The sequence below is a fragment of the Anas platyrhynchos genome, chromosome 7, assembly GCF_047663525.1.
Source record: "Anas platyrhynchos isolate ZD024472 breed Pekin duck chromosome 7, IASCAAS_PekinDuck_T2T, whole genome shotgun sequence".
Classification (NCBI taxonomy): Eukaryota; Metazoa; Chordata; class Aves; order Anseriformes; family Anatidae; genus Anas; species Anas platyrhynchos.
Window position 1 is genome coordinate 37,745,401 of NC_092593.1, and position 13,848 is coordinate 37,759,248.

General features: G+C 38.0%; 1 long non-coding RNA gene across 1 annotated transcript in view; it reads left to right on the forward strand.

Moving 5' to 3' along the window:
• LOC106017808 (uncharacterized) overlaps window positions 1-7,728 on the forward strand; it is a 498,210-nt gene extending 490,482 nt beyond the window's left edge. The window contains exons 11-12 of the long non-coding RNA XR_011810505.1: window positions 4,423-4,534; window positions 7,224-7,728. This is a non-coding gene — a long non-coding RNA (uncharacterized lncRNA). The remainder of the gene's footprint in view (window positions 1-4,422; window positions 4,535-7,223) is intronic.
• Window positions 7,729-13,848: the final 6,120 nt, after the last annotated feature.

Below are 13,848 nucleotides of genomic sequence, written 5' to 3' on the forward strand. Positions count from 1 at the left end.
AGAGGATGGAGTTCTACAAGTGTTTGGTAGGTTTTGTATGAGGCTGTAGGGTTTTTATGCCCCTTAGAAAATGCAGGCTGGGGTGGATTCATACTACATCAAATGAGTAGTAAACCTGTAAACACACCAAGTTTTAAAAGCCAAAATAGCTCTAATTAGCTAAGCATTTTGTAAGCTGCTCTTTAGCTACTCAAACTTGCTTGCTGATATGGTGTGCTGGTAGTGATGTATCTGGTTTCTAGGAAACATCTAATTCTTACAGTCATAGCTTGTACTTTTAGATCCCTAGGGATCACATATGACCTTTTAAATGTGAGCTAGTGCTTCAAAATACTTCAGCCTAAGACTTTTTAGAAATTTGTGATTCTGGAGCATTGTTTTAATGAGCTTCAAATATAAAACCAAACTGAGCAATCCTGAACAAGATTATCGTTTTTCTAAATTTACTCTAGGATGAAAAAGAAGCCCTTTTTTTTTTACTATGATCATCTCCCTAAGTGTATTCCTCATCCTTCTGATGTTTATTTCCTGTGTTGAAGATTTTCAGCTTCATATCACTAGTAATTTCGATAACATGTTTTTACTTTGTCACATAATTAATGAAAATATTGACTGAGTTCTAATGCAAGGTCAACCCCTCTACTAATAAATTTTCTGCAACAAAGTTATTCCCACTTCATATAACTTATCATTAGCTTTTCATTAGCTAGAAGTTTACCTTCCTTGCTATTCTTGTGATGTTCTTCAGCTTAACCCACACAGTCTCATGAGATATGAATCAGCTGTGTTAGCAGAATACAGAGAGGTTAGGTCTCCAGTTTTCCAAAAGCCCATAGAGTAATTCTCACCGAAGAAAGGTGGTAGTATGCTTTGCCACAGCTGTCCTTGATGTATCAATGATGTACTTTATTCATTATATTTCTGTGACTTATCCATTTCCTAATAACTACTTTAAACCTTACATAACATGGAGTCAGACTGAACCAAACCCCATCCATGCCTTAACTGGATAACCAGAGTTGATTACTCCCACCATTGTGTTATGACAAGCTCTAAAAGAGTTGTCTAGTAGTGTATATGTGTTCATAGCTGAAAAGTGTCCTTTTTTTAAAGCATCTCTGAATTACGGTGCTTAATTTAAACAAACATTGCAAAAACATTGTGAGATTTGCCCAGGTGACTAGAGAGCTACGATCTTCACCAGCTACCCCTGCTTTAGAGCTAGCTGTTGCTTTTATGCCTGTACTGTGTGCTGCAGCACACTGACAGAGCTCCTTTATTAAGGAATACAAACATAATATCCTTACCAAAGAAGTAATGATTACAAGAAGTAGTGGACTTGTTTGAGATGAGGTGGCTGATAGGGAAACCAATGGACCAGAATATAGCAGACCTGACATGCTGTGTAACCTTGGGCATACTATAGCTCTGGGGCCTCAGTTTCCCCATTGCTTTTTAACGCTGGTCATGCAAACTGTTCAAACTGTGCTTTGAGATTCATTAACATTGGATATTAAGGAAACTATTATTAACTATTTTACTGGAGAACAAAAGCCAAATATTTCTCAAATCCTTGCCAAGTGAATTTGATCAAAATGTCATGGGAGGTCTTACAGCAAGCTGTGCTGAGGGGATGCATGAATGATGGATGCAGTTCATGCATCCCCTCAGTTGGTGCCTTTCTTCTCCAGGTTTCTCAAAGTCTTTTCATGTTAGAAAGTCAAATCTCTTTCATCAAATTTTCCTAGAGTTTAGTAAATCCTGGCAGGACTCAATCTCAGATATGTCTATCTCCAAATATATATAGATATATGCATAGATACGTGTGTGTGTGTATATATATACACGCATCCTTTTAGGTATAAGCTTCCAATGTCATGTTTGGAGACAATCAAGTATTTCTGCTGACTGCAGTGCACTTGCAGGCTTAACACAATAACTTTGTTGTATGTTTTTTTTTTCTTGTTCCTGTTAAATTGGCCTGTTGAAGACTAAGGGCTTGTGAGCTTTGCATGTTAAAGGCTAAACTCTTGTTATAGTGAAACTGATTTATTTTTTTTTTTTTAAGGCTTGAGGGAGATTGAAGGTAAATTGAAAAGAACACCATGGAGTCCTTCTGCAAGTCATTCACCTTGTAGAGCTCTAGGCTGAGATCTCAAATGCCACTCTACATAACAACCTCAAAAACACTAATTTAAATAACAAGCACAAACTCCACTTGGGAGCCACACTGAGGCATTTGTGGATTGTGCAGCCTGAACTCCCAAACAACATTATCTGAAGGAAAAAAAAAAAGAGTAATTCCTTTTTGTAAAGTGGTAATTCAGGGCCCAAGTCTCAAAAGCATTTGAACGTTTCAAGGACTATTGCTATAACAAATTGTTCTTAACTACAAGTATTAAACTTTAAAAGGGATAGAGTACTTTTTTCAAATTCAAATTATTAGCTTCAAGTCTCACAAGAATAATAAATCTATGTATGCATATTTTTCTCACTTCAACTTTAGCAGAAAGTACAATATTTGTGTTTTAAAGCTCAAAAGCTAATGCTTGCAAACAAGTGATGTAGTAGATGTTTAAGCACCATCTTAATGGCTCAGAAAGGATACAAAAGAACAAAACCTAAAACTCCTATATCTAATACTGATCAAATAAAAATGTTTGGGAAAGTGTAACAGGTGTCATAGGAAGAAGATGCAACATAGGCTACTTAATAGAAAGACATCACATGTCGTCAATAAAGTTTAGTACAAATTATTAAATGGAATTCCATACAAGTACTCCTATATATTTGCCTGGTCATTTTAACTTTCTCAGTTACCCTAAAATGCTGTGGTTAAAATTCAATGCCTGCTTTGGATTTGTCTCCATATTCAAAATTCTGTAGCTAAAAATAAATAAAAGTTAAAAACAATTGAAAGAACAAATTTTTAACAATAAGAAAATATACTTGCTTTTTTTTTACAGAGCATCTTTGCATTTTGAATGAAAATGTTTCTTAATTTATCCATAAGATTTCTGAAGTTAACATTAGAAATGAAAATATTTCACCCAATCACCAACAGTTTTAAAGACAGCCAGTTGACAAAAAAATAGAAAGGCAAGGCGCTAATTTTAGTTCTTTAAAATGAAGAAAATTTCTATTTGGGAAATGAATTCTGTGTAAGTCTCTCTTGTAAGTCCATTGAGCTCAGTATTTCACAAGTTTTAATGGATTTTATTTTAATTTGAGTGATTTTTAACATCCTTTCTTTAGACCTGAATGCTACTCTCATTCAAGAACTAGGTCACATTAAGGAAAAAATACAGAGAACAGCAAGATATTCAGAACTACTGTAGTTACTACGAGTACTTAACTCCTGAAGTCAGGATGCCTTAAATAAGCTTCTAAATACTATCTTCTGGAATATCATTAAGTTAAACTAGGCGTTCCATCTTTACATGTTGTAAACATTATGAAATGTGCAGGAAAATCATGTAGAGGTAATGGAAGTATATGGAGTGCATGGCTTATACACGTTAATAGGTAAGACATTAAATGTCTCTTTTCAAGCTCAGCCGCAGCACAGTAATTTTTTCTGGATTAGTTTTTCAAGCTACTTTTGAGACAAGTCCTACAATTCACATACAGTCAAAGCTCTCATTCAGTCAGCAGGAACTTTGTCCGCTTGCAGGAGTACAAGCTGCAGCACTCAGCCCTAAAGAATTTAATACTGCTATAATGATTCATTATTGAATGTTTTAGTCGAATAGTAACTACTTAAGTGTATTAATCTCAGCTAATGAATGCAAGAACTGTTTAGTGAAAAGCTGTTTTTCTTTACATTAGCATGCAATTATTTAAATGAAAGGTTCAAAAAGACACATCTAATTACAGTGTTTCTTTAAAAGTATTTAAGCATCAGTTATTAAAATATCATTTGAAATACGCTTATGGACCTCCTGTAGTGTTGCTAAAAAGCAAAATTTTATACTCATATTACTAATTATAATAGGTGTCTTTTTAGTGCTGAACAAATCCTTACAAAATCTGCTTAATGTAAAGGATCGAGCTGTTTCCTTTAAAACAGACAAGAAGATTCAAGAATCTGTGCAGAACATGCATGTCTCTGTTTAGGCTGAGATTACTGGTTGAAAATCAAAATTAGTGATGCACATTAACAAACAAGCAGTTAAGGATCCTATTGCTGAATTGCCATTAATGGGGAAAGCCTCCAGTGCTAAAATCTGGCCATGTATTTGTCTGTCATTAGAGAAATATACTTCTGACTAACTACAGCAACACTAAGTCTGCTTGTTTATCATTCTCAAATATTTGTCCTTAAATTGGCTATTATATAAATATGTATATGTATATCACAGGTATCTTGGCTGTGGTCTGCTGTGTTGGTCACCAGTTTTTTGGGGATGCTTATTCCTCTAGGACGTGCTTCTGTTGGCCTGCAGAGGACAGAGAAGGAACTCATATCACTCATCAGAAATTCCTGCCAAGCTCTATACATCTGACAGCTGTGAAGAGAATCATCAGAAGGAAGGTAATGTGGCATGTCATATGTCTAGCAAAATTACCTTTGGTCAAAGGCATATAAGGAGTTAAAAAAAAAAAGATAAAATAAATAAATTTAAAAAAAGGTGGAGCTGTAGATAAACACATGGATGATAAGACCCAGGTACTCTTCCAGCTAAACTACTTATTACAAAGAAAGTGTGAAGTGGTGGAGCTGCTCAACTAGAGCAGGAACACTGGAGGCCTGAATAACAGTTCCCTGGCCTCAGAACATTTCTTTCCTCTATGGCTTTGGCATGTAATAAATATCCTTGCTGAACTATTAAAGTACAGATTTTCAGTCTTTCACAGATACAAGGCTTTAAGAAAGCCTGTTAGATTATTTTCTCACTAAACTCCTAAACAGCTCAGTTAACCTCTTCCTGCTCTTAAATTTCAAACCTACATTATTATTATTGATTCTTTCTCTCTCTTTCACATTGGTGTTAATGCTATTGATCTTTCTTACACTGTATTTCTGTTGCATTTTGTTCTCTGCCTTCTGTTTCTCATTCTCATGGGGAAATCTCCATCCTTCTTGTTCAGGGCAGAGGTTGTGTACCTGGGTGCTCTCAGGGTCACTAAATGCTATGGTTGTATCAAATGGGGACAGAAGAGTTGCAGATGAGGAAGGAGGGCAGAAATGCTGCAGGGCAGCTTGCAATGCATACTTCCAGTTAATGTTAATTAGCCCTAAACCTCCTTAGACTGCTCAGCCTAGGGCTGGGCTATGGGCCTGCTCTTCTCTTGTCCTGTTCTCAACTTTGTAAGTAATGATTAAACTGTGAAATTAGAGATTGTAGCCTCTTTCACAAACTGTATCCTTGATTCACTTTGTTCCATCTTCCTTCCATTTATTCCTTGTGTAGCAGGCAACAGATTGCTGTTTTGTCCCACATTTCTATTGTTCTCCAGAACTGGTATCAGCCAGGTATCAGGGTTCACTCACAGGGCTGCAGGTTGCTATTTCAAACCAGGAAAACAATGATAGGTCACAGCACTAACACTTTATTTTTCTCTTTGTATAAATAGTCGCAGTGAGCCAAGCTCAGGATAGCTTCACAAACCTTTGAGAAACAGGACTTGCTTGAGACAGAGAAAGGACTCTGGGCCACCACCTCTGCAGCAAGCCCTGCTGTCAAGTGACAGGCACTGCTCTCAGCCCCACACACACGAGACATGTGAATAACACAGTTTCCCTGGGTAGAATATTCACAATACAAAGAAATGCAAAAGGATTCCACACATGGAAAATTTAGGGTTATTTTTTTCCAGTCAAACGATGGCACAGTGGAAATAAAGATAATCTGTGCTGGGGGACACTTTTTGCTTTACAAAATAAGAAAAGTAATGGCCAGTGTAGGAGGTTCTTAACCCACAAATGTGGTCCAACAGCTGTGGCAACCCAAGCACAAACATTGTTTCTGATCATAAGCAGTAAAAAATAAAAATAATAAAAATACTCAGGCCTAGTACTTTACAGCGCTGATTTAAAAGTGAACTTCCTTAACACACGTTCCAATTGTAGGATTTGTTGTTGCTGTTGGGATTTGCTATTACTGTATCACTAGACCTGGGGAGGGCTTTCTTACATAAAACAAAACAAAAACAGAAGGTGCAGGACCCTGCACTTTGTTAAACTTCAGGGGGTTTCTCTCTGCCTATTTCTCCAGCCTGTTGAGGTCCTCTGAATGGCAGCACAGTACTCTGAAGTATCAGCCACTCCTCCCAGTTTTGCACCATCAGCAAGTTAGCTGAGGAGTCACTCTAACCCAAGTCACTGATGAATAAGTTAAGCAATATTGAACTAAAAAGGTTAGATTTTTAGTAACATCTGCGTAATGCTTTCTGAGTAAATAATTATTAGCCTCCAGCTCAAAGTTGTCAGCTAGGTAAAAGGTGTTAAGGTAGCTCTATGGCAGGTGTGGCAGCTGTCAAGTTCAAATCACGACTGCATTCTATTTTTCCACCCCTCAAAAATGTGTCTAGATACATTAATACTATTCATTAAAAATTGGTGGCTGCTGGTTTTTGAAACATGCATCAAGAATTGCATGCAGTGTAGCAGAAGTTCAGAAGTATTGGTGTGTGTCAGCACGGGCAGGCAGCAGGGACAACCATAGACCCATGGCTGAAATATGAAGATCAAATTTATTTTTGCTACCTTAGCAACCAGAGGATCCCCAAAGGAACACCCAGCTGGAGGCACACAAATTGGGATGCAGGCACTGCTAAGCTTGGTCTGTGCTAGAAGATCACTGACCTCCTGTTTATGAAGTGTTTGCACAGACATGGTTTACCACCATGCTGTGATCTTCGTTGTGGTTTTGATCTTCTCTGTACCAAGGCAGGGAGCTCAAGGGTGTCAATAGGGTGCCTCCAAGTCTACCAAACACCAATGTTATCTGTACTCAGATGTGCTACTTGTCAAATGCACGGGAGACAAACAGCAATAGGTATGATATGTGTCTTCTACATTACTACTTTCCAGGCTTTGCCTATTCCCAGCTGCAAGGTCACCTGAGCATATTTATGATCTTCCTTGCCAGTCTTTTGTTATCATTCCATCTGCCTTGCTAATCTTCTGTTTTTAACCCATTTTTTCCAACAATGGGCACAAGGCTTCAGCGATTCCTTTACAAAATTGGCCTTGCTGATTCATTGCCTTTTGTCTCCAGGCCCTGCCTTCAGTGTAAAAGGTCTCAGGGAAAGGAATAATAAGAGACTGTCTCCTCTTAGAAGACCTAACCTAATCACAGCACTGGTACCTCTTTAGACCCCTACAATGGCATCTAAGGGGCTTGTGGAGGGGTTTATGGGCAACTCCTCAACACGATGCGCAAGAGGAAGAGCAGTATAGCAACAGGAGCCCTGGCCCCTGCTGTGAGACCTAACCAGGGTTAGCAGCAGCTATCAAACTCTCTGCAAGGGGACGCAGCAGGAGAATGGCAATGGCTCTTAAACCCTCCACAGGACATTAGAGATGAGTACTAAAAAATACTAGAAAATCACACAGGAGTACTTAAATATTACTTGATCATTAACATAGTAATTACATCAGTGCTGCTCCCGCCTGATGCCATAATTTAAGAGGATTCAGCATTTTCATTATAATCAGTAGCAGTTATTTCCTGTGGTTCATTGCCCATAAAATGTTCACCATGAGAAAAAAGGGGAAGAGACTTTGCCATGATGACAATTAACATCCACCGTGGACTTGTGTGTCCCTGAGCTGCAAATCACTCTGGTGGGTGCTTCATCAGGCTTCAGGGGGGCTACACAGGGCACATTTCTTCCTCAAAGCTTTTAATGGGGGCTTTTAACTAAGATTTTGAATGGAACACTTTCTGAGGAAACAGGACAGAGATATTCTTGAACTGCTGCCACATTATTCTGTCTCAGACAGACCACAGCATCTGATCTTCCCAAAAGAGGCACAGATCTTCTGCCCCCCCCCCCCCCCCCCAAGGGGACATGGATATGACATTACATCTTCCAAATATTTTTTTTTAATATCAAAAATAGCCCAGTTATCTAGCAGTCAATTTTGAGAGCAGACCACAGTATAAAAAATCATGAAGCAGGTGCAATCCCACACAGGGTTTGACTTGATGGGTGCTGCGTTGAGGACATAGTTTCAACATAGCCTCCACTTTTCATAGTGGAAATAACCACTAAAGGAAAGGTATTGTGAACTCAGGTAACCATAAGAGAGTTGTGTTTAGTATCAAATGAGTGCAAGGACTGGGAGAGAAAATCACAGGAATGAAGAGGGGCTTGCTGCTCTAAGGTAGAGCCATAGCTTTGAAGAGCTCAAACTTAACCTGAAGCTTTCTGCTATTCTTAACAGATAGGAGTGAGATAAAGTATGGTTGTCTACAGTAACCATTTCATAGGCCTAGAGACCTTTACATTGTAGAGCCACTGAAATGAACACATTTCTCCAGTGAAGTTTTGGACTATAGACTTTGGATGTGCACCTTGTCAGCAGTATTACTCAGTGTATGGAAGCATCTTATTCACCTACTCAGTAACTTCTCCCCTGCTTTCTGCCAACCGTATCTTACTCTGCAAGAGCTCTTCCAGTGCCATTTTTTCTCCAAGTTAGGCTCTGCTACACCTATAACATTTCTTACTGATGCTTGCAAATTTGCTCTTCAAAATACCTACAAAAAGGAGAGTGTTGGCCCTTATTTTTTGTGACAAAGCTTTTCAGCAATATTTTAAAGATGAGGTTCTGTGTTTACTATGTTCCATGGAATGCACAGTAATGCTTCCACAATGCTATAGACCTGTGCAGGATGCATTTGCTATGAAGATTGTAATCTTCTGATCTAAGAAGGATATAGAAAATGAACTTTCAAGCTCTTTCATCAAAATGAAACTTCAAAACAGTTATAAAATGTGATTTCATCTAACAAACTCTCACACATTGTGCAAATGGGAATGTAAATGATGGTTCCTATCTACCAAGTAGACTGTGTGATTAATTAATACATTACAAAAGAAAAAAGTTTGACATTTAAAGCAAGATGGGGTAACTCTTTCAGTGTATTAAGTTTTATGGTTTTGATCTGAACTGGGCAAAGAATTATAACATTCAATCAACTTGAACACTTTCTATTGATCTGCATAGAAGATTGGAAAAAAAGATATATGGTCTCACTATAAGCTTTTTTTTCCTGGTTTTATTTGCTTTGCAAGAGAGCAATATTTTTCTAAGCATAGATTGAATGCAATGGCTCCATAAAATGGCCCAGGAGGCTTCTACAGCACCATTAGAAGCACATTCTCTCTGCTCAGAAGCTAGTGAGCAATATTGCTGAGGAAATAGAGTCCCCTGGTATATTATTCCCACAGTGGCCATGATGAACCAACACTTGAAATTCATTTGAAATAATTCCATGCTGTGGTGACTATGATAAAAGTAGTGCAGTGAATTTTTCCCTTAAAATATTGCTTGCCATAGGAATGACTCCTTCAGAAATTAAGTACCTGGGGAAATCATTTGAGATAATTAATATCAGGACCATAAATGTAGCTTTGCAACTCCACGACACAGAGTTTTTATTTTTTTTCCCTTTTTTATTTTTTCTTCCTGTGCACAAGTTTTCTAAGAGCAGATTGTGGTTGCCTTGACTTCATCTGTTAACTGAAGTTACCCTCCAAGTGCTGAACAGAGCTGTTGGACTCAGTGCAGATATGGGCTCTGGCACATAAGATCAGTTGGGAGGTAGCTGTGACTCGGGGCACAGCTCCTCCTCTGCTCCCTTCACTCACATAAGGTGGGGAAGACGTGCAAAGTGCATTCTCTCACCAAGTCATAGCATGCAGCAGGCCAAGGCTGCCTCAACAGTCTGGGTTGCTGTCATCTCCTTTGGATATGGTTTCTAGAAAAGAACATGTCAGCATGACATGATAAGCCAAGTATGGCACAAATTCTGTCCTTCCCTCTGCTGAAAGACCAAGCTGGTGAGAATTAGTAGACCACTGATGCAATACCCTTTGAACAAGAGCAAAAGGGAACCTCCCTGAGAAAACAGAGGCACCTCCTCTGAAATTAATCCATGTCATCGAACTGCTGTAACCAAGAAGACAGTTTGTCCCCACTGTTTAACTTTGCCGCATTTGGTACCACCTGCAATGACATTTCATTACTATAGAGTGACAGCAGCAAAACTACCATGCAGTTATCAGCAGGAAGGGAAATTAGTGACGATTATGATTAACAAAACAGCTCTGGCTCAGACAATGCTGAGAGAAGGCAGCCTGTGAAGGAATCAAATGCTGGAAGTATCAGGAATGAAATATCAGCACCACCCTGTGGCTCCCTTAATCCGTTTCCTTCTTTTTGGGGGGTCAAAAGGGACCAGATGCGGCAAGGCCGCCTCAGAAGGAAGAGCGTTGTTTCTTTCTGGGATTTTCTCTTTCATTTGGCTGATGCTAAAAACCCATCTTGGCACCCTCCCTACATGAGTAAAGTCTAAAAAGCCATTCAGCAAATACGCAAGGTTTTGTGGGACGAGTACCCTGCTCAGCCCAAATTCTGACCTGTCTTCATGTATGCAGCTCTTTAAACTGTTCCCACAGGGCAATGCAATCTGATAGCAAGTTTAAGGAAACACGACTGAAATCTAATCCTGCTCTTATCATAGATTTTATATATTTCCCTGTTGTTTTCATCTGATTCAGACAATTAACTGGTAAATGGATGTAAGGGTGGAAGAAAACCTTTTTTTTTTTCAGAAAATCGGTGGCATAGACATAACTAATAGCTGTGATTTAATGCCCCCAAAGTGACCTTTCTTTTGACTGACTTGTATAATGGAATCCAAATAATAAATTTATCCAAAATATATACCAAGTTTTAGGATGCATGTGACCATCTGTAGTAGAGGATATGGTTACAACCTCCATGCTGGATGACTGGAATGTATATTCCAACAAAACATCTGCTCATGCAAATACTCACAAATGAGCAGAACACCAATGCCATGGCAAATCACACCATTTGTCCAGTTAGCTCAGCAAGCTGTCCCAGAGAATACCTTTCCAAGTCACAATTTCAAAGACAAAAATATTTAACAGTGGACAACTGGGATCCCAAAGCACACTTACCACTCACTATAAAAAGCAGGGAAACATGTAACAAGTCATTTCTATAAAAGTTGAGGTTTCTAAAATTGCTTTCTTCCCGCACTTTGAATTACTTCTAACTGGATTGGCTTCAATTTTTTTAGAGGATGCTTTGGGAGTGGGGTTAAGGTTTTTCTTCCCATAAGGAAAGAATGAGAAGGAATCTCTGTAGGAGTCTGTCGGACTGAGTGATTAGTTTAATACTGCTGAGACTTTATTGTAATGTTAATGGTGTGTTATGGTGCCTAAGGTCTTGGATAAGCATCATTTATAATTTTAAATCAAAGTAAATAAATTCAGGAGTCATAGGAGAAGCTTCTTGCTTAATCTTATCAGCACTGTGGCATAACTCTAGTCATAGTAAAATTATGTATACTACCTATTTAAGAAACTACACACATTGAAACTTTAATTTTATTTAAATACTAAAGAAAACATTAAGATGATGAAATTTATCACAAAATATATATTTTGCCACTCTACTAGTTTAGTAAGAGAGTAAAGAAGCGTTTTAAGCTACCATACAGGAAATGCAACTACCAATTTCCCTTGACTACAAGATAGATTACTGAATCAATGTTCTGAATCTTGTTTGTATAGAGACTCCCATCAAAATCAGTAACGTCCTTCTCATTTTACTTATTTAAAGTGTTTAGTTTTTAAAGTATAGTAAATGAATAAATTTATAGTCAAAGTAAAAAATAAATCTAGCTCAAAGATTACGTTTTCCCTAACTAAATTTATGGACAGAAGATGGTTATTGTTTTTCCCACTGCCATAGATTTTTCTCTTATTGCGTGTGTGTGTGTGAGCAGGAAACATCTGGTTGGTAGCTAGCTACCCACTGTAACACATTATATGCATTTTAAACACCTAATAGATATTTTGAGTGTGGCTGTAAGTAAGCAATTGGTAATGCAGCTGGTGAACATGACCTATTCTCTATTTGCCAGAAGCATGTATTCTAGGGAGGTAATCTGATCCTTCATTATGACAGGAAAAGCATATCAATAATGAAGTTAGAAGTAGCATTACAATTAATTTTGTCACAGAAGTGATTGTTATTAAATTCCATATTTGTTATGGTTAGGGAAATAGCTTTTGTGCACCCATTCCTGAGGGTTACTTAGTCTAACTCCATCTCAAAACCAGACAAATCTAAGGAAAAGTGTAGATGTATAAATGCTTAACAATAAATAAATAGTCAAACTGTTCTATTTGATTCATCTCTTTTCTACACATTTTTCATCAAACTCATTACAAAGTATCTCAGTTTATACTTTAAGGAAAATTCCTGTTGAACAAGTGAGTTTTGTCCATCAAAGCACAAAGTAATAGCCAAGAGACCTGAGCCACACAGAGACTTGTGTGTCAGCTAACGCTGTGAGCTAGGTCAGTTTAGCTGAATTGTGGAAGCTCCCCAGTGGACACTTAAATAGATCAAGTTCTCCTCTGTTTATGCCTACCCCTTTAAATTGGTGCAATTTCTATGTTTAAGTGAGGCCTTTATTTCTGTTGTGTTTTTTTTTTCTCTCATTCATCTCATCTTCTGAGAACATGGATACTGTGAGAATTTTCCTTGCAATAAGTTTATTCTGTGAATAAAGGACTAGGTGCTGTAGGACTACCAAGGGCTATAGAGCACTTCAGATTACACTTCCATTTACTGTCTGTATGATTCAGCTTATTAATGAAAACTTAAAAAAATAATAATCCATTCTCTTTTTCTCTTTTCCCATAATTTCATTTATGTATTTTTTGCTGTTGGTAGTGCCACATTCTTGCCCTGTACACACAGTGCTAAGTCTACAGCGAGATCAGGCTTTTTATTATACCCAAAAGTTGTATTTTCAGTAATTACTTTACACATTCATGCATATGGTTATCTAGCTAGCTGAAATCCATTTCTGATTTGATTATTTTTCTTTCCCTGGACGTAATGGAAAGATGCAAGGAAGCAGAGTCAGATTGACTTTCAGAAATGAGTCCTTCTCATCAGGAATTAGTGTTCTGTTGCATTTCACCAACAGTCATTAAAGTTTGAAGAAGATGAGATGCCACAATGCAGCCAGATATGCTACACACTTACAGGTGGTCTGTTTTCCATTTGGGATTTGTTGGTGCAAAAGCTCATGCTTCCATACCAGATTGGAATGACTCAGGTATAGCCATGCACAAAAGACAGAGTGAAATTGGAGCCTTTGGTATCTTCACCTGCCACTGGACCAAACATGTTACTGAAGTACATTCACTCCAGTAGTTGCAGATGTTTGCATTTGCACAGAATGAGGAAATATCTCCTTCATGCAAAATGAGAAGAATTTATCCAACACCCTTGTATTAAGCTGTATCTCCAGCCCCTGGCCAGTGCTATATGGGAACACCAGTCTGCAAAACAGATGGACATTTGTAGCAGCTCCTGGAAAATCTTGGCAAAGATAAATGCATCTGAGGCAAAATTCCCTTCAAATTGCACACAGGGGCATGCTGTGTTTGCAAGACAAACATGACTGACAGTGCCTCCTTCAAGTGTAGTTCAGATTCACTCCGTTCCTTTATGTAAATAGAGATTTGAAAAAAAAAAAAAAAAAAAAAAAAAAAAAAAAACAGCTTAAACCTCAATGTATATATACTCTCAACACTGGGTTTTCCTAAAGCAGATATGAT